Source organism: Buceros rhinoceros, unplaced genomic scaffold, assembly GCF_000710305.1.
Source record: "Buceros rhinoceros silvestris isolate BGI_N320 unplaced genomic scaffold, ASM71030v1 scaffold2477, whole genome shotgun sequence".
Taxonomy (NCBI): domain Eukaryota; kingdom Metazoa; phylum Chordata; class Aves; order Bucerotiformes; family Bucerotidae; genus Buceros; species Buceros rhinoceros.
This window is the reverse complement of record NW_010420291.1, coordinates 66939-88508: the sequence shown is the minus strand read 5'-3', so window position 1 is coordinate 88508 and position 21570 is coordinate 66939. Positions and strand designations below refer to the sequence as shown.

The 21570-nt window shown below is 40.2% G+C and overlaps 1 protein-coding gene across 1 annotated transcript in view; it reads left to right on the top strand.

Moving 5' to 3' along the window:
- PLD5 (phospholipase D family, member 5) overlaps positions 1-21570 on the top strand; it is a gene marked incomplete at its 5' end in the record, with an annotated part of 70324 nt that overhangs the window by 11641 nt on the left and 37113 nt on the right. The window lies entirely within an intron of this gene.

Sequence of the window (21570 nt, the reverse complement as noted above, 5' to 3'; positions counted from 1 at the left end):
GAGGAGGGTCCAAGCACGGCTCTGTGTTTCAGCAGCTAATAAACTGAGCTGATTGTTCCTAAGCAACAAACACACTTGGAGCCCAAGCCATGGGCAGTAACATGGAGAGAAAGCACGTACATAGCCTGTGGGGCTCTGGGAGTTTCATGCATTCCTGAGCCTGATTTCACCTTGCTACATAAGCATGGGTCCTCTTCTTTCCAAGGCAGATTGTGCCTGTGAGTCATACTGTCTCCAGGTAGCGGGCTGTCCTAGCTAAACATGAGACAGCTGCTATGCACAGAGAAGGTGGAAGAGCCTTGCCTTTCTTTTCAGTAAACTGGGTGATCAGAACCCCTGAGCTGTGCCCCCGTGCTATGCAGGCCGATTCCTGAGTCAGGATGAGGGATAATGTGGGTGTCAGTACGAGGATATTGATATACTTCCCAGGAACCTTTAAGTTCCTCAGCCCATGGCTATCTAACTCACGCTGCATCATTAGGTACTGTGCCCTTTCTGACTTACGTAGCCCAGGTAAAAGTCTTAGTCTCAACACAGTGGAATGGGTTTATATGTGGTTGCTTTAAGAACTGTACTTGGTCATCCATATTGTCTCATGCGGTGGTGTTGGTTGGTTTGGTTGGTTTTTTTTTTTTTTTTAATAGGAACCATGATATGTTTCGGCACTGCTGCATCTCAGCACAGATGTGAGACTATTTCTACCAGCCAGGTTATTTTAGCCCATATTTCATTTTTTCTAGACAGGCATGCATGGAGCCCCCTTGCCTCTTCTCTCCATTTCTAAAGTATTGCAGAAAGCGGTTTTGATAGGCCTTTTCCCACCCAGGGGTACATCCCTGGAGTCTTCCCTACGCATCTTTCCTCTCCAACAGCCATCCTTACTGCTTAGCAGTAAAGTTCAAATCTGACTTCAGATTTGAGCTGATGTGGTAGATAAAGCATAGCTTATATGGATGAGAGAGCAGAATTGAACTAATGTAGAATAAAATGAAATTAGTAATTTACAGTTGCAGATGTTAGTACAAATATCTGAGCTGGCTGTGATGGACAGGCTTGTTGCAACTGTTAAGCCTTTTTTTTTTTGTCATGTCTTTGCTGTCTTGACTCTCGAACTAGCTGTAAAACAGGGTAGCTTGATTAGAGAAGCAGTCTAGCAGCTCTAGCGTGAAGCATGGATCGGTTTACTCTGTTAACACGTAACACACGTAGAGATGTGGTGACAGGAGCCTCTAATTTCTGAGGTGATGTATATTTGCTAGTAATTGCTGCATTGTGGGAGTGTTATTAAGTTGCAAAATTAAGCACATAGAAATGAGAAAATCCTGGTCTCAGAACATGTATTTGTTATAGACTTCAATTACATTATCAGATTCTGTGTTTTGCATAGAATACCTGGCTGGTACTTGCTGTAATCTCACCACATTAATCCAAAGTTTTTCCCTTGTATTGAATGAGAGACTACGTCAAACATTTGATGCTTAAGGCAGATAATGCTCATTCAGGGGATATTATTTCTGCTGGTAATGACCAGAATCTTTTTTATCTTCATATTTAATGTATGTCTCCAGGCGTGCTTTATTGCACATCTGCCAGATCCTGCACTGAACGCAGAGAGATTAATTTCCTTATAGGCTTTTCCGTGCTGCTTCTCACTGTGGCATCCGAGTGCTCAGCAAATACAGTATTAATGAATTTCTTTTTACAACATCGCTGTTAGGTGAGGTCACTTGCTGTTTCTGTCTCTCAAGGACAACTAGTGATTATTAATGGCAGCACAAGCACCAGAAGCCAGATCTAAGCTTTTGTTTTCTATAGTCATAATTTTAAAAATGTGTGTTAGTAATTTTAAAAAAATCAACCACATGTAAGTTGTCCCAGCTCAATAGTTGTCAAAATTATTATTAAACAGTCTATAAACTATGATGTTATTCTTATAGGACCTTTTGTCATATGCAGTCCCAGGGTGTGGTCTTGCTTCTCTGTAGTTAATGTTAAAGCTATAATTCACTTTCACATATTTATACAAATACTATGAATATATGTATATGACTCTCTTGTGAAAGGTAGGGAAAATTTGTCTCACTGTGTGCACAAAAATGTTCTTCTTTATCCTCCCTGTGCTGTGACAGTAGCTTATTAATGCTTGTTTTCAAGGTTATTGTTCTAGCCTTTTCTCAGCTGTGGTTCAGCCTATCACAGATTGAAACATTTCTTGTAACCTTCCCACTCCTTGCCCATAATTATGTGCCAGTCTGCTCCTCAGTAACAGTTGAATAGTATTGTCTCCAATTAACAGGTTGTTGTACCATTTGTTACGTGTACAGAATCTAAATCCCTTAACTAATTACAATGTTATTTCAGTGTTAATGCTTTCCAAGTCATGCCAATGGATTTATTTTCTTCAATTTGCATTGCTTCATTCCTTTTCTATTCCCTTTCCATTAATCATTTTTCCTACATATGCAAGGAATGTTTTTTGGTTTGTCAGTGCTAGCTGAGGCAGGTGTGAAAAGAGGAGTCTGTCCCTGTCATAATGGGATTTATTTTAAAAAAAAAAAATTAATCTAGCTCAACTAGTAGTTCTTGGATGTTAGCAGTGACGCTGGAGAATAATACAAAGTCATTGTGCTAGGGCAGTGCCTAATCACTGGGTCACGTATGCAGCTGTTACTCACTGAGCAGTTTGTGCACAATTGCCCAGGGTTACACTCACTCTTAACCAGATACAACCAAAACAGAGAGGCTAAAAAGTTACGTTATTACAGGGAGACAAAGAAATTAGCAGAACATGGAGCTCTAGAAGCTTTTTGTGCTTTTATTTGTACCCTTTAGATTGCAGACACTAACAGATACTCTTCCGTGACAAATTAAATCAGTTTATATCTGTGCAGCTGCATGATCCCAACCCCCTCTTACCCCTCCCCGCTGTATGTTGTCCCTGCCTTCTTCCTTGCACTGGTGATCCTGTGGTAAGACAGTTCAGGGAACTGATTTGGCTACAGACTGAGGTTTTTTTGGCTGGTTTAATTTGTCATTTGCCTTAGATTTCTGCATTACTCATTATATGATCTCATAGCCTTAAACACGGGGTACAACACAGATAGGAAGCATGTAGCTGGAGTTGGCAAGGGAGATAGGACCACTGGAACCTGGTTTAGATAAACTTAATCTGCCATGGCATCAGAGAGCTCAGAGTTCATGTAATGCCTATGGACTTTTAGTGGTTTTGTTTTTTTCTGTACTAGTAGTTGCATGATGGACCACAATAGTGAATGTGATTTATATATCAGATGAAATATGTTTAGTTCTATATTCTGTTGCTACTGTTGGCACATTAAGGTGCTGCATAGTTTTAGAGCTGTAATGCTTGTGGGACATGAGTTCTTACCTTTAACCACAATCACTTTCCCTTTCCTTATCAAGTTGTGGGGGAATAGGGAGAAGATGTCATATTTTTAACATATTGTAGAAGAACTGAAAAACTTATGTTATGTCATAGAACAGATGGAGATCACCAGGGAACATCAGTCTAGTTTCTCCTTATGAAACAAGCTGTGAGTTTTAAGCACTTTTATTAACCTAGAGCCTTGGTGTACTGCAGACCCTAGGAATGTGGAGTTCACCATTTGGGAGAAATTGCCCTTTCCTCTGGAAAAGATAAAGATATAGGAGTACGAGCATTTCGTGATAAGTCTCTCTGGGCCTAAAAGATGTTTGTTTTTTGTGTGACTTTGGTTCTTGTGAAACCGTTGGTAGGGTAAACCATGAGGACATTGATTTACATTCAGCCCAGCATATTTGGTTTCAGTAGTGGGGAAAATGTGCCAAATATGGGAACTGTGAACTGTGAGGAGATTATGAAAGAGCTATCACTGGCAATTTTAAGAAGTAAGTAGACAAGCCCCTGTGAGGAGTGACCTCATGAATATTTGGCTCTGGTGCATGGGAAAAGTCTGGATTGGTTTCAAAGCTGGATTTAATAGTTCCATAATAGTGGAAAGAGAACATAAACTTATTGTGTTTAAGTACGTTCATCTCAACACAGAGAGAAAGGATTTTTTTTTTTTCACAGTAAGAACAATCATTCATTGGAACAACTCTCCAGGTGTGTGGTAGAGACCCCATTATTGGAGGTTTTCAAGATGTGACTGGACGGGGTGCTAGGTAATCTCATATAGGCTCTCTTTCCACCAAAATATTGGGCCAGATGATCCTGAGGACCCTTCTAACCTGGGCTTTTCTATGATTCCAAGTAAGCTTTTAATTCCTCTTCCTGTAAAGGCGATGCTGAGAATCAGTGCAAAAACACTGCAAAGACTGAAAAGAAAATATGCTCCCTTCATACAATGGGAAGCTGGGATCCTGAAGTTGGGTTATGAAGAGATTTCTGCCTGTCCAGATGACCAGGTTTTTGTACAATGTACTATGAAAATAATATTATCTGGTGCATGCTCCAGATGTCAAGAGTGCTCTCAAGGGCTGAAGTTCAGTTGATGGTTTTATGTAAGGCATCGAATGGAGTTGTAGCTCCATTGCTTTCTTTATCAGTATTTCCTAGGCTAGATTCCCCAAGACTATGTGAGGGGAAAGGGTGTTGAAGATGGAATAAGCTCCTGCTCTTTTAAAATTCAGCAGTATCAAAAATAGACTAATTTTCCCCTATGATTTTTCAGTAACAAGTAAGCAGGAACCTTTGAGAGGACCAGTAGACTAGGGGTGAGTCCTCCTGAAGGAAGCAAGTAATTTGGATCTGAGTTTTGATAGTTAAACAAAGGTGGATGTCAACAGAGGGGGAGGAATCCCTTCTTCCGTTCCTTTCAGATTTTAAATTTTGACATTTTTCTAAAATTCTGCCTAAGCCATACCTTAAAATATGAGAGTGTTCAAAAGGCAACTGATGAAAATTGGGCTGGCAAGGCCTTTGACATCTGTTTTTAAATTCATTTTTGTATTTTGATTTATTATTAATCAGGCCTTATTCCTTTTATTATTATTATTTTACATTCCTTGGGAACCCACAACGGAGTAGATGCATGCTTTGATTTCGATTTTATTAGTTGCTGCTGGAGAGCATTTTCTGGTATTTTCTCAACAACTTTCAGCCTGTGACAAGCAACCTTAAAGCCAGTTCCATGATGAAAGATCTCATTATGTTCTTTGCCTCTTAGAACTACATCATAACTTTGACAGAGTTCTGCATAATGAGAAATACCTACTCAAACTGGTTGCATCCCATCTTAAAAGAAAGAAGCAGTTTCCAGTTTTGCATCAGAGTTTCAAGCATTCAAGCATCTACTTGACATCTAGGGAAGACTAACATGCAGTAACTCCTGCTTGGTTCGTTTTTGGGCAAACATCTTTCTGTTTAGGCACCTAAACTCTCTTCCCTCAGTTTATGTGGTTAGATGTGCACACATCCACTAACATCTTAATAGGAAGGAAATATTCAGCATTGGGTTTATACCTAAATCCCGTGAGAACTCATATGCAATGTCTCTCACTTGTTTCAGTTGGGGAGCTAGATCCTGCCATATAAGGTAAGCCATGTCCAGCCTTATGAAACGCGACTCAAAAGAGCAGGTGGGTAGTATTTTTGTTACATCTTAGACATGCATATAAATAAACGGAATATCTTTGACACAGAACATCTGCCTGACTTGCAGAAGATTAGATTAAAAATCTTTCTCTGTCTGAAGGTTTCTAAGTTGTCAGCTTGAAGAGCTGTCTACCTAACCAGGCACCTGGCAGAAAGCAAATTGTTGAAGTTCGTATTGAAAAACTTAAACTTTGAAAAACAGATTTTGCAATCACAAAGGATTGGGAAATGCAGAGGATGTTCTGTAGTGGCACTCCCTCAGTCCCTCCTATTTGAGCTGTAACAGTTTGCAGAAAATCTTCTCATCTCTGTCTGCATTTGAAGATGAGTCTGTAGTAGTCACACACTCATTTAAGATGGAAGAAACCCATCTTCCAATCCCTGCTCTGCTTCTGCTCCTTCTACTGCCAGAAAATACATTTTGAAAATGTCTTGCCCTTATTTGTGAAAGAATTATTTTAAGCTTCTGATTGTAGGTCAGGATTTTCTCACTGGAGAATCAAACCTTCTGTGCAATTTCAAACAATTGGCTGGGGTAAACAACATATCTTCTATTGGCATTGCCTGATACCTAGTTTAAATATCTTTTTGCTCAAAAAAAAGAGAAAGAAAAGAAAAAACTTCTGATAGTCCAGCTTTTATTATCAGTTCTATAGGAAACTAGATGCCTAGTCTTGGAATAAAACTTCCACTGGGCACAAAAATAACTCCAAATTAGGCACCATAATAGATCACAATGTGAAGCAGCTTATTTTCTCTTATGAATCGGAAGTCCATCAACTTTAAGAAGATTTAGTCACGGCCTGCCTTACAGAGTTCTTTAGCATGACAGAATTAGCAATATTAGGCTCTCACATCCACAACCAAAAGAGGGGGAAAAAAGAGGAAAAAACCCCAAACCCTCACTATAATTCAAATTCTGAAGTCAGCTAGGACCTTGGGCTGTACTGGCTTGTTTTGCAAAGAGTGAGAAGGAAAATGTTCACTTAAGCCAAAATTCTGTTCCCATCAGTGCCAGATACACAAGCAATAAATTCTAATCCTAAGCTCTGCAGTGGCTGTTTGTAGACTTTACTTAGAAATTAATACCTGGGAGGAAATGAATGCTGAGAGGAATGACTGTGTTCCCAGGGACAGCCCCCTCCCATTGGCAATGTGTACTCTCGCAGTGTAAAATATCAGTCACGTACTTTCCAATATCTGTAGTCATTGTTTCATTATTTACCATAGGTAAATAATATTACACTTTTTTCTTGATGATTTAAGGCTGAATGTACTGTACTTTTAAGATGCTAGGTGTTTAGTGGAAACAGTATCATAATCCTTCTGCTTTGAAATTTCTAGTCTTTCATGGTAGATTTATCAGTATTTTAGTACATAATTCAGTTTGCAAATGTCCTTGCACTTGGCAGAAATGGGCACTTTATTTTATAGGCTTCGGCACAACTATGAGTGTTGGTAATCCAGCCATTTTATGAACAGCCGAATTGCTTTTCTCTGGTAGTAACTACTCAGGTCCAACGTAGTGGGTTTGTACCACAGGGATCATCTCAAATCTTGCTTGCTACTTTACATGCTGCAATTGATTCTTCCTGTATGGCTGTAGTTGGTTTGAGTCACTGACAGTTTTCAATACTGAGGAACCAATAACGGATAGCAGTAGCAGAAGTTATTTGTGACATTTTAAAAACATATGGATAGCATGCAAGTTCCTACCGGCAGTTACTGGAAGAGCTGGAAAGAGCTGCCAGGGCCATCTGAGCTCAGCAATCATTTGTTGGGTAGCTGTGCTCCCTTTGGAGAAATTTTGGCACTCTACGCTTTCTCTGGCATGCAAAAGCGCTAACACCATCTTATCCTAAAAAGAAATTAAGGCTAATTGGTCCTACACGGGGATCCAAAGAAAGCAGGTTAATTTACTGTTGGTGAATTTTGTCATGTTCATTCATGTGGTTCCCCATGTTTCATATCTATCTGAAGCCTGACTGTCTTCCTAGAGCTGTGCCTTCGTCAGTCACAGCAGTCTTGCTGGCATGATTTGGTATATTTTGGATTGCTAGCGAACAGGCGTCGGCCTTCCCAGTGATGATGAGTCTTTGATCGTTCACGATGTTCAAGTTTTTATGAGCTGAAATGCTACTACAAACCTGGGCAGCTCTGAGAAAACTGTCGTCTGAAGTAACGTGACAGAGACACTTGGATCTCTGAAGTTGTGTACGTGTATTTTACATTCTTCTTTACATAGCTTCTTCACTGCTTAGCTCAATCTCTTCTGCTTCAATTCCACAATTAAAAAACTATGTGCTTTAAGTTACATAAGAAGTTGTCAGAAGCATCTAAGAGCATTAATAAACGTCCAAACCAAGCTGGCACTGTTGGACTGACACCATTTGTTTTTTGTTTGATTAACACTTTGGAAAGGCTACTTAACTGTGCCTACCCCTGGGTTGTTGCATACAACACAGTTGTATCATAAAGTAAACCTTTGTGACCCAAACTTGCTGGTTTATACAGCATTAGTTACCAAGCTTAATCTTTGTAACAAGCAGTTGCTGCCATCATGTGAATACTGATCTTTCTGGTAATCTCCCATATCAATATTCAAATTAACTTTAGGCTTCTGCAGCACTTTGATGTGTTATGAATTTTTACACAGTATAATGGTTGGAAAGTAAATTACATTAAGCCTGTTCTAAATTAATTCAGTTGGAAGGAAAGTTCCCAGAGTGATATCTCTGCATTACTCCCCATCATTTCCACCTCTTATTGCATTCATATAGAGTGATTGTCTTTCATGCTTATACTTGAGAACAGAGCGTGTTCAGCATCTTTTCCTTCCTTCAGACACAATATTAACTATTTGTAGTGTGCAAATATTAGTAATTATGTAGTGCAGAAATTGACAGTGGCTTCAGTGACTCAAAACAATACAGATCCCTGCTTCTGATGCTTTTGATCTCAGTAGTCATGTTTGCATAAAGTGATGGGACTGCATGATACCTATACTAAGCTTCAAAATCATATTATATCAAAAGAATATTATGATGGTTGCAATGTCAGGCTTTCAAAAATAACAGTTCATAAGAAAAGGTCACAGAGCAACTGTTCTCCACTATAAGACAATGGAAACAGACTGAAGGTCAGTCTTCTACACTGCTGGGGTCAGCAAAACCACATGTTTACAGGAGGAGTATAACAACTGAAACAAACGGAGGATGATATTCCCCTTACTCTGTATATCCTTTTAGCAATCTGTAAGTTAGGAACTGCCTTGTCATGGAATTCAATGATCTGTTGCGGTGTTTGGACAATTTTTTTCCTTTAATTTGAGTAATCACTTTTAAATCTAATTGTATTTTTGTCATCGATGAAACACGCTCAGTAGCAACGTGTTCTGCAATTTCAGTATCCGTAGTTCCTCAAAATCTTTTTGATTCACTTGATACAGTTTTACATTTAGCTTGCCTAAGCTTTATTTTATTTTTCTCTCTTTCCACCCCTCTCTTTTCTCACTTGGACTAAAATCTACTTCTTGAAGGATACTGTTTTATCTCTGATGTTCTTCTTTAACTTCTCTTTTAACTGTCCTTGCATCATCTCTTGGGAGAGGAGCATTTAGTTTTGCTAACCATATACTTTTATACTGAGCAACTATTAAAATGTTTTCATATATGCTGGAAAACCAGTGAAGATTTTTCTCTTTGATTTTTCTCTTAGCATACATCCTTCTGTCTGAAATTAAATGTTACCAGAATGGGCTTGTGAGATGCAGATGTTTTTGTTAGATAGATGAGCTGGAGTACAGTGTGGTCATCCTTACAGGGGCTTTTTGCTGGTTGCAGCTTGAATCAGTACTATGCATGGCTCAAAATGTAGCTTTTCGGTTTGTGCATTCTCATTTTGGGCATTCTCTAGTTTCTCCACAAAGCAATCATTTATGGTATGTAAAAATGTATTCTCTGTATCACATCTTTTTATACCATCAATCCGTTCACAGTTCCGATCCAGACTTCAATCAAGTATGATATCATCTTTTTCCCACTAGATACTATCAAATTCAATGCACAGGGATGCTGATGCTTATGCTTATGTAAGCATGTGTAGAATATTTTATTTCACCATCATTTTCATTGTGTTGTCCTTTCTTTTGCTTACTGAACACTAGTCAAAACCTTCTCTGGGGACAAACCTGTTTCCTTTTTTCCCTGTGATATTAACAGTGAGATAAGAGTGCTTCATGAATATTCAAGAATAAATGTTCGTCATGCTCACAGGAAGTGGAAGACTAGCTTGGTTTCCATTTTATAGATAAAGAAATAAGACACAGGTAAGAGGCACGATACCTCTTATTTTGATGTCAGTTTGTAGCACAGACACTCTATTGCTTGTTTCGGTTGTGTTTTTTTAAAAGTATTTAGCACTTTGTAGCATTTAGTATGTGTTAGTGTCATTGTAAGAAGATTAGACTCCAAGAGCTCAAACTAAGTCCTCAGAAAATGACGTGTGCCAGCCCTTCCCCACCCTTTCTCTTGCCGAGCGACCTTGTGGAATATCAGCTGTGGGATCCAAATATTCTGGGTATTTTCAAGGAACTTAAAATAGAGACTATCCTTCTTCCCTTGAATCCTAGCCTTATTTGTGCTATACATTTTGTCTTTTGTAATAAACAAGAGGGAGGTCCTACAGCACCAGTCTTTACTCCAAGGACCCGATCCTCCCTGCCAGTAGAACTGTCTCCCGTGCCTCATGACCCTGTTAAAGACTAGTACTGCTTTCAGTTTGATCATTCGTTGTTTTCATGCAGGAGTTGCCTGCTTGCTTGCTCATTCACTGCACTTCATATGAATATTCAGCATGTTCACCACATCTTTATCATTTCCAGTTTACATGTGCTGTATAGTTCAAATCTAATTGATTGCCTTGTCTTGCTTCCCCACACTCTCCTCTCTTAGGCTTTCCTGGGTGTGTGTCCAGCTAGCTACTTCAGATGGGCTTCTGCAGTCATGGCAGGACTTCCTCCTGTAGCTTAGAGCGAGTGCCTTGAAGGTATTGGCGCCAAGTCCACAATGTGGTTGTTGGGACTAGAAGTGCACATGCTGCCTTCCGGCCCTGCTTTCATAGCGATCCCAGTGTGCAGTCCAGTTACCACAGCAAGCAGTCCAGTTACATAGCCCCTGTCCTGTACCTTGCTGCCAACCCAGATGGCTACGAACTGGTCTGTCTCTGTTACTTAGTGTCCTCTGAGCTAATTCTGTCTGTCCTGTGTGATTTGGAGGAGAAAGAGAAGTCCTACAGACCTGGTTCTCCATCAGTTCAAAATGTCACAGGGGAGTAACGTAGCTACATTCTTGTCCTTCACAGACAGTTGCTGCTATTTACTCTGGAGAAATGAGATGGTACTTGTGGTCTAGTCTCTCTGTGATTTCAGTGTGCTGTCACTGACTATTGCAGGTGTCCTTCACCCAGCTAATAACACAGAATCTGTGGAGTTGTGGCTTCCTTTTATTTTGCTTTCTACATTTCAAATAGGCTGTTTGGATGAAAGTCAGTATGTGTTTAAAAAGCTGCTAACTGACAAGCTGTTGATACAATAGCTTGTCAGTTAGCACATAGCAAAGCATTTTTTCTTCACATGCTTTTTATTTATCCTCAGTGCACTGGATGGATTTTTCTGCTTTTGACATTGAGACAGGTCCATTTGACTCTTTAAAATTTGTCCATTTTAATGTATGAAGTATCTGGGTGACCAAACGGGAATGCTGAAGCCCATGAAATTCATTGGACAGGCTGGTCGGAACAATAGTAAATCAATCATGAGGCTCTTCAGTCTGCTACAGCAGAGTTGCAGTATCTATTCTATGTGCTTAATTTCAGAAAAGAAGAGACCGCTAAAACCTTGTTCTTTTAAGAGCCTTAGGCCTATGGTAAGAAACAAAAGCTCAGCTTCAGTCGTTGTTTGGACTAAGAAAGCAAGAAGAAATTCCCAGAGTCCCAATCCGCAACAACCACCAGCAATCTTTGTCTACCCTTGGGTTGTATATCCTGACTCAATACCTGCAGGAGTTCTAGCAGAAGCGAAATAAAATAAAATCAGGACCAAATTGGGCACTCAGAAACTGTGGTTAGCCTTAAAACTCATAAGAAAAAAAATTTTTTTTTTGTTTCCACAAATATGTTAGTAAAGGTTTGGAGAATATATCATGCTGCTTATGTAGTTAGAGAATAAAATAGTTCCTCAAGTAATTGGAGAGTGGGGGAGTGAATGAGTGACTGAACAAATATACGTGATAAGTGAAACAATGAATGAGTCAGCAATGGCAAGAGAGAAATGGTGAACTGAGGATCAAGTGGAAGAGAGTGAAGGAGAAGGAGGAAGAATGAAATGAGGAAAAGTAGTGGGGTAAAAGGTGGGTATGAATCAGCTTGTTCTCTTGACTTTCACTAGCCTGGAGATACTACTTCAGGGAATCAGTTAATCAAAGTGCAGAAAAAACACAGATTCTATTATGAAGGTATTATGAAGGCAAAAAGCAGTAGCCTAAGACCAAATAATGCTGCCCTCTGAGGAGGCATACTCTGTCCACACCTCTTTGCCTGCCCTGCAGTATGCTTGCTCACCTTCCAGATTTGAGTTTTCTACTTCACAGGAAGGAAATCTGACAGAACTCAAAGCAGAGCTACAGATGTCTGAGTAGCACGTTTTGGGAAAGATTGCACAAGTGTTGTGATTGCTAGTCAGCACATTTAGAAGTTCCTGCAGCCAATACTGATGGACTTAGAATATATAAATATCAGGATGAAATCATGTTGAGTTGAAAAGAGAGGTAAGGATAAAGAGTTGCTGCATCTTCTGGTAGGGATTTAGCCTTGTTCATTCACAGAAGGATGTGATTCTAATTCCTTGTCTGTTAAGATGAAAAAAATGTCCCTGAATTCTTGGATGTTTCATATAGGAAGTATATAAAGAAATCTAGTGCTTCATAATGCTAATTCAAGTAAAGGAAAGAGTCTTTGAAGGGAGATGGAGTAGGCAGTGTGTTAGTTTACTAATCTATTATATTTTAAATAGCTTTCTTTTATAGTAAAAATGTATGCAGTTATAATTAGGCAAAAAAAGCAAGCCACAATCCAACTGTAGTAATGCTTTTACTGATAGTTTTATAGTCTTCCTTTAAGCAGTAATATGCTTTATCGCCTGAATCAACCAAGAAAATTACTTTTTCCAGTTTCTAAAGCAATCATTTTACAGCTTCATCTAGTAAATGAACAACCTACTCTCCAATAAAGAAGGGCAAAAGAAAGATGGATTTTTTTTTCTAATTCTATCAAAATTTTTTCTACACTAGTTATCTTACAGACTACTAAATCATGAGACTCACAAAACAGATTTATACTCAGAAAATGCTATTTAGAGGAATGCTGAGTTGTCCTAATTGGAAAGAATTGAACTGATCATCAGTGCTCTCATTATTCAAAGTTTTATTCAAAATAATCTATGCCTATTGATAGGAAATGCCTTAAATAGTTCAAATAGAAGTAAAAAAATTTATTGAAAAATACTGATGTCAGAGTCGAGTCAGTTGAAAATGAGGATTTCTCTCATGTTTGCTGCATCAGGCAGCAAAACCTGTTAAGAGAGGCATGAAATGTTGGCTACTTTCAATAAAATTATTAGAGAAGTAAAAGCTGTTTGGATCTTTTTAAGTTACACTGAATTTTCTTCTTGTTGTTTTTAAAAATGGGAGTCCTAAACTTTATCCCAAACAGTAAGGGCTTGTATAGCAAATACAGCACAGAAATCACTGACTTCAGAGGCCAAATCCATGGAGTTGAAGCATGTCTGCTTTCCTGATATGTTCCTCCTGTTGTGTGTAATGAATGGTAGTGTTGTTCCATGGAGTTGAAGCATGTCTGCTTTCCTGACATGTTCTTCCTGTTGTGTGTAATGAACGGTAGTGTTGCCTGCTTGCATTTCCTTATCAAATATCTGCTGGGTGTCAGCATGTGTCTCCCAAGGACGTGGTGACATGGATATGTCTTTGATAAGAATAAACCAGACATTTTCTGGTGGAAAATACGGAATGTAAAATTCTACAGTAACAGTTTAAAATCTTAAATAAAAAGTCAAGTACACACACAAGGGTTTAAGAAAAAAAAAGTTGGAAGAAAGGAAAGAACTATTGCAGTACAAATAGTAAAAACCCATGGGGTTAACAAGGTTAGTTTACTTTTAAAAATCATGTTATTACATAGTCTGCATTAAATAAAGGGATATCAGGCTTCAAATCCCGTTTCTAAATATTTGGGGTTTTAACATGGGCTGCACTGCATTTTGTGGTTTTCCTTATGGAATCTTATGGCTTTACGGAAACACTCTGTCTTGTGGGTGAAAATGAGAAAGACACGAGTTTGCTCCAGAAAGTGGATTTCCATATTTGGAAAGACCAGAGGTCTGTAGTTGTATGAATTTCCTGCTTGTTTGCAGTCTAAAATTCTGTGCATAGCTTAATTAAACGTGCCCATGTGTGATTAAATAACCAAGCTGCTACCTGCTGTTCCGCAGGAAGCTCAAGTAGAGTGTGTCTGTGCTGTGTCTCTTCTGTGGGTAAAGAGGAGAGCGTTTATCCCTATGCTGCTGTGTTTGTCACGGTTTGCCCACCCTGCAATTAAGATGGACCTGTGGCTTTTTGTCAGTGAATTAGAAATTACGTGTAGCTGAGTGGGTAAGTATTACACAGAGATGTTGTCAGGCCTCTCCTTCATCTCTCCTGTGGCATGAGGTGGGAAGCATTTTAGTTATGTCCATTTTTTTCTGCTGTCTAAGTCAGAAGGGCCCAGCAGCCAAGCACAACATGTGTTCGTGTGGGTGAGAGCTGTAACACTCATACACTGCACTCTGTCTGCAGCAGGGTGTTAGACAAATCGGTATTTTGATTACTTGAAGTAGCAACAAAGGCCAACATTTGACATCTTCAAAGCCACTGTAAGGCCGTATTTAGATCAACGTTACCTTGGGAACTAACTAGCTCCCAAGATGTCATTGAAGTTATACAAGCAACTGAAATTAATTCTGACCTTTCCTTTGTTCTCAAGAATCTGCTGTCCTGCATCCAATGAGTAAACTCTGCACACATGAGGATCCCCTGATGGGTCTTTTCCGGATCTTCTGTGTCACTGTGGACCTCTGTGTAAGCATGCCAGCATTGCCTTCCTATCTGCTTTGTTTGCATGAGGCAAATAGTTTTGCAAGATGAAAGGCACACAGATACTGGGGCTTGACACCTGGGATTTCTGAGAGGCCTTATTTTGAGAGGAATGGAGGCTGCAATGGCAGCACTGGCATAACCGATTCCTACATCTTGCTGCACCCAGCCACAAGACACTCATTCCCACACTTGTGCTGTGCCTTCAGCTGTATCAGGAAAAATGTTTATGACCACGTGGTGAGCTAGACTGGTGCATCATTCTACATTTGAAACAACCATTTTGGTTTTATTTATTTTTTGACATGGATCCATTTTCTGATCCAGTTCAATCCTTTGTCCCCAAGAAGGCTACTTGGACACAGCTGAAGAGGTGGTGGACTGAAGGAGAAGGGTCACTGAAGATGAGATCTGTTCATGCCACTATTACTGGATTGCTTTTTGTTTTGCTTTTTTTTTTTTTACATTTACAATTACATGCCAATTTTAATTCTGTAATACTTTGTTTTCAGTCAGAGAGATGGGGTTTGTAGTGCTCATTCTTCACTATTTCTTCCTGCTTTCTCCTGTCCCCACACCCAGCTCTTGGCTTCCTCAGCTGTGTGGATAGAGCAGTTTCTGGGGCTGTGCTGGCTCACAGAAATTATTTTAATCCACTGAATGAGTGAAAACCAAAGCAAAATACAGTGGTGAGTGTACAGGATATTTGTTCTCTCTGATCCTGTAGGACAGAGCCTGACAGCATGCTAGAGTCTACTGGTGAGGGAAGAGAAAAGCTGGCTCGGTGCCTGGCTCACACACCCGCAACTCTGCAGGGAGATCCTTGACTGCTGCCTGTCTGCTGGGGGAAGGTCTCTGGTAGCAGCCTATTTTCCAAGCTCCAGCCAGGCATGGACACATGAGCCAGCTGGGGAAAGTGCCGGTGGAGATGAGTGATGGCAGCATGCATGGGGAAGAGTGTTTTCTACATGTTTTCCGTGAACCACCTACACCACAGCCCCAAGTGCATGAGCCTGTCCATTGCAATTCCAGTGCAGGTACCCATGTCTTTCCAGAGATGGACCAGAGGGGCCCGTGGAGCTGACATCACAGGTTCCTCTCCTGTGCACCTATTTCCTCAAAGTTATCTTTGTGTCAGTGACCTCAGATGCTGTAAAATAAGGCAGTAAGCATTTCAAAAATTTTTCATCAAAAATATCAGCGTTAGAAACAGCCTAATTTTACTACAAGCAGCATTAACTTTGGGCTCTCATGTTGTTTTGATAAGCTGCTTTTGCACACAGTTTATGGCTGAGTGAGTTGTATTTTCATTCAGAAAGAAGACAGGTTTGTCATGCAGGTAGTTGGAGTGCTGCAGTTTAAGTAAGGCAGGCCAAAGTGGCATGAATAGAAGTTGTATTGTGAAGGCTTTCTGGGAATTGCTTGGGCTTGTACTAGAACCTATTTCTGCAATTAGAATTTCTTTTTTTTTTTGCATGTGTCAATTGCATATGGAGCTGCTAAAGAAAAGGCAGCAAGGTTTTTATTGTACGCTGTTTTTTGTTTTTTAATTACTATGGGCTTAGGCTGATGAATAGCACGTAGTCACGAAGCGCCAGGATTCAGTCATGGCAGTTTTTAAAGAGGAGAGGGGACGAGATGTGAGGGGCAGAGGACAATGTAGACAAAACAAATGATTCAAAGTTAAGGTATGGCCATCAGAGCTTTCCCTAAAAGTCCTTGAGTGTTCTCTCTTTAAAGAAGCCTGAATCATTAATCCTTCTGGGGCTGGGCAGACTTCTAAATTGCATTTTAAATCCAATATTCCATAAAGAGCACCGAAATAGTAAATAGGCTAGTTTGTCTTCTAATCATCCAGGGATACAGTAAAAATTACTTTCTTGTCAAGTTGTGCATTCCTCTGCTTTTGTATTCATTCTTCTCTGAGCGCTGACAGGTCATGCTAATGTGGCTTCTGGAATAAATCCAGAGTTTTTGAAATCAGCTGACAAAAAACCCACAGAAATTCCCGGGGAGATGATCCTCTGCCTGGGTCACTTGTGTCTGCCCAATATCAGACAGCTACTTCGCCACTTGAGCAGATCTTATCTGCATCTGTCCTGATCGGAAAACTCAGTTTAACTGAAAGAATAAAGCATGTCTATGGCACACTGGCAAGTGTCACACATGCTGCCTCCTACAGGTGTGGTAGCCCTGCAGAGAGATTGTGCAAGGTGCTGTGCAGGTTGCTTGAGCACCAGCTGTGGTCAGGTATGCATGTGCTTGTGAGCTCTACAGTTCATGGTACGGACTAGTTAAGACTGGTCTTGACTCTGGCTTGAGGCCACCTTCCAAAAGGTAGAGATCAAAACGTGTTTCTTTGTGTGCCAAGTGACTGTCAGCACTGGGGTGAAACAGAGGCCACAGCTCACATTCTCAGACTTCTTTCTAAAGGTCTCGTTACTTGGAGTATTTGCTTGGGAATACTCAGAACTAAGAGAGAAAAAAAACCAGTGCTGCGAGCAAAGCATAGGGACATAGGGATGCAGGGAGTGAAGGGACGGCAAGAATGGGGTAAGCAGGGGACGGCAGCTGTTCCTGCTGGGTCAGCTTGGTGACGACATGGGAAATGGTGGTGGGAAGATGAGCAGTGGATTGGATATGGTGCAGGTGCATTTGTCAGGTTCAAGCTGTGAAAATTCAAGAGAGCTGTAAGCAGTGTTGCTTTCACTGGCCAAACTTACTTCATATACTAGGCTTCCTTTGTGATCCCTCTACAACCTCCCTTTCCTCCCTCCTACCAACAGCCCTGTGTAGCTCCCCTGCCCCAATGTGCTCCCCCTTCTATTGCTTGCTGTGCTTCTGCAGCCTGCGCTTTACAAGCTGAGTTTTTCCAAAATGGGGAAGGAGAGTCATTCAAAAGCCCCTGCTCATCTCTTCCAGATTTACAACCCTTCTGTTTCTAGCAGGAGGTAGCAAAGCTAAACCTGGCTCAATGACCCTTCCCCCTGGGGCTCTGCACAATGCACAATCCCAACACGTGCCATCAGATCATGTTATCTCCATTTCTCTCCCCCTTCTTTGCTGCTGCAGCACTGTTTCCGACTGTCAGGGCTAATGAGGTCAGGGCTCTTGGTTCTTTTCTCATCCTTGCTCTGCCTGTTGTGAATCACCTGTCACTGTGGCTGCAACTTCCCAGATAGATATCTCTGGCTCTCCCCTCGATCCTTAAGTTCTTCCACTTGCCCATTTTCCTTTCTGGTTTTAAAACACTATAGTGAAAGTAAGAAAGTTGTGAAGACAGAAGGCCAATTTTAGCCGTGGTACAAGCAAATGCAGCTTCTGTTTCTTGGGCGTTATGTTTGCTAACTCCAGAGTGAGTTTAGCCTCTAAACTGATGCTGTTAAAAACTGTTGCAGGCACAATTTACATGTTCACTTTCAAGGCAGCTGTGATAATAGCAGCCTAAACAGTTGCTCTTTCTGGGTCGTCTTTACAAAAATGATGTATTGTATTTACCAGAGAGGGGATCTGGCTCAGTGATGTTGCCCCTGTACCAGGACAATCTGGTAATACCCTGGACTGCTCACAAGCATTGGATCCAAAGCCTCCTGGGTACACCTTCGCCAGACTGTTGCGTAAACCTGGATCTGGAGGCCAAGTGGCAGCCCTTTGAGCTCCTGCCTCCTGCAGCCTCCCATGAAGAGTCTCCCGGTTTGCGTAGCTTCCTGGTGACCTTGCTTGAGCAGCAGTAAAATCCATAGCTAGCATTTGCTGCAACACAGGTGCACCAACATGTGTTTCTTGACAACATACGGTTTTTCACGATGGAGTGTATATGTGATGAGCTCTTGATTAGTCTCCTGCTAATAGCTTAGCGTTTTGACTCAAATATGTAGAAAAGGTCCTAGCCTTAGGCTCCTGTTCTAGAAATCAAGCTTGCCCTATCACCTTCATGACATTTAGTGGAGTTTCTGAAAGCAGGCAGCTAGGCCAAATGGGGTGTTGCAATGCTAGAACTGGTAACTGGCACTTGCATGTGTCATCCTTCTTCTTTGGGATTACTTTGGAAATTGGATTTCTTTTTGAAATGGATGAAAAGTCATTTTTTTTCAGTACTACTAATGTCTTTTGGGTTTTTTTCCTCTGTTATGAGACAAAGCAAGAGGCTAAATGGCAGTTTGGCACCTCCCAGGGACTGTGTTCCCATCATGTGGAGAAGGTCCACAGGTCTCGACAGCAGGATCCCTTCTATGCATTCCGGACTACATCAGTCATCTCCCTTATACAGATTGCAAAACTTCCCCACGTAGAAGAAAAAGTACTCAGAGAAATGTCAGTTATTTAAAGCATTCTTTGATCCCTACAGGGGTATCTTTTTCCTGCAGAAAGAGGGCAATCCAGCTCAGCCTTCAGAATGAACAATTTTATGGGACAGGCAAAACCACCACTTGAGTTTTAAGTGACAGTGCTGGTTTTCTCTTAAGATCTCACCCTGCAGTTTAATCTTCAGTGAAACATAATTGTTAGATGCATTTTTTAAGAATCTGGTGTCTAGATTAGCAGTCAAGCCTACAAATTGCGCCTTCTGGTTGAAGTCAGTAGACCCACAGCTTTGTGTAATTGAGACTGAGGCATGATAAAGAGTTCTGTTTTGGCCTCACATATTGATCAGTCCAATTTAATTTCCTCGTGGGACCTGGACCATGCTAGGGGTGATGGATTGTGTTGAAGGCCTGAAAAGCCTGTTTTAACAAAACACCTCAAGGGCTTCTGGAACGGAGGCAATTATCAATGCTGATGCATGTTTCCTTTCATCAGAAGTTAAGGCTCATTAATAGCCTGCGCAGCAGCTGTTGTTTGCAACACATGACTTTTTTTTTTTTAATTAACTTGGAGATACTGTTTCCTCAGCAGTATGAGTTGGCTGTTTTCAGAAGGAAAATAAATTGGGTTCTAGGTTTTAATTTTAATGGTATGTGTGATAGCAGTATCTCCTGCACTGCTATATTCACTATTTTGGTAATTCAAGCTTCAATTCCGTTTTAAAGTGATAGTCCCATCCCACTGCTCACGCCCATGTCTAAACTGCCCACTCCTACAAATCCTGGTGTTCTACAGTTTTTAAATTTGTGTCAAGTTACTGACAATGTCTGCTGTTTCTAACATTAGTATTACTGGTTAAATAGTTTTTTGTTGGCAATCAGCATTTTTGTTCAGTATTGGGTATTTTTAAATGTTTTAAAACTTTCAGTTATGAGAAGGAAGCTCATTGTTGCTTCCAACTGTTTTACCTTTCTTATTCAGAGATCCTAACATTTCATTTATAACCTATTTGATGTGGGTGTATTCTGGGTTTTAAATTCATACTGCTATTTAATGTTGCAAATTGGATATATGGAAAGAAAACATAATGAAGGCAAACTGCTGTGTTAAACTTGATTTTAAACACAGTTTTCAGATATGTGGCTAGAAGTTTAGCACCTTACAGAGTACTTTTCCTTAGCTAGTAGCTGGAGGTGCTTTTGTTTTGTTTATTCATCAGAAAGCATTTTAAACCATTGAACATCTGCTATAATGTTTTCCAGTTTCTTTTCAATTTCACACAGTCTTATTAATTATCACAGTTCTGCTCATTAATGCATGTATTGGTAGTCAGCAGCAGCACAAAAATTGGAATATACTTTTGTGTCTAAGCACAGAAGAATGTGGATGGGTGATACATAGTAAAAATTGGAAAGGTAACTGGGTTGTAGCAAATGTAGTTGTACAACGAACCAAATTCTGTAACTTGCTCAAAATCCTATGTTGCATGTTTGGTCCTTTATGAAAAGTGGGACCATACCTGATTTTTCTTCTTTTCCTGATGTCTGAATTTCTAGATTCATACATTCAAGTGAGAATTACAGTTTTAAAAATAAAAACCAAATATTTGGCTCTGGTAACTGTTGCTTAAAATGGCAAATCGAGTGTTTCTTAGGAGGTCAGAAGTAGGAAGTTAGATGAGAAGAAATATATTTCAGTTTTCTCAGTGTCGCTCAAAATCCTATGTTGCATGTTTGGTCCTTGTACAGGACCCTTTGTACAGGGACCGTACCTGATTTTTCTTCTTTTCCTGATGTCTGAATTTCTAGATTCATAAAATTGGAAAGGTAACTGGGTTGTAGCAAATGTAGTTGTACAACGAACCAAATTCTGTAACTTGCTCAAAATCCTATGTTGCATGTTTGGTCCTTTATGAAAAGTGGGACCATACCTGATTTTTCTTCTTTTCCTGATGTCTGAATTTCTAGATTCATACATTCAAGTGAGAATTACAGTTTTAAAAATAAAAACCAAATATTTGGCTCTGGTAACTGTTGCTTAAAATGGCAAATCGAGTGTTTCTTAGGAGGTCAGAAGTAGGAAGTTAGATGAGAAGAAATATATTTCAGTTTTCTCAGTGTCCTGGAATTCTTTTGAAGTTGTGACTCATATTCAACCATTACTGGAATTCATGGTGCTGAAGACCCCATGACTGTTTAATGGGAGATGGCTGGTACCATTACTGCCCTCCAGGCTGCTGCTTGCTGTCGCTTCACCAGTTACTGTCGTAACAAAATGTGAAGATGAGTGCGTTAGTTTAAATTACCTTCCGCAATGATTAGTTCAGATTAATCACCTAATCTTACAAACACTGGAGCACTAGAAGAACAATAATGATGTGAGAAATCCCCTAAACTCATCTAATATTAAGTTTATTCTGGATTTAGTCCTGCAAATGTACTAATGGGGCCAATTCAGATGTTCCTG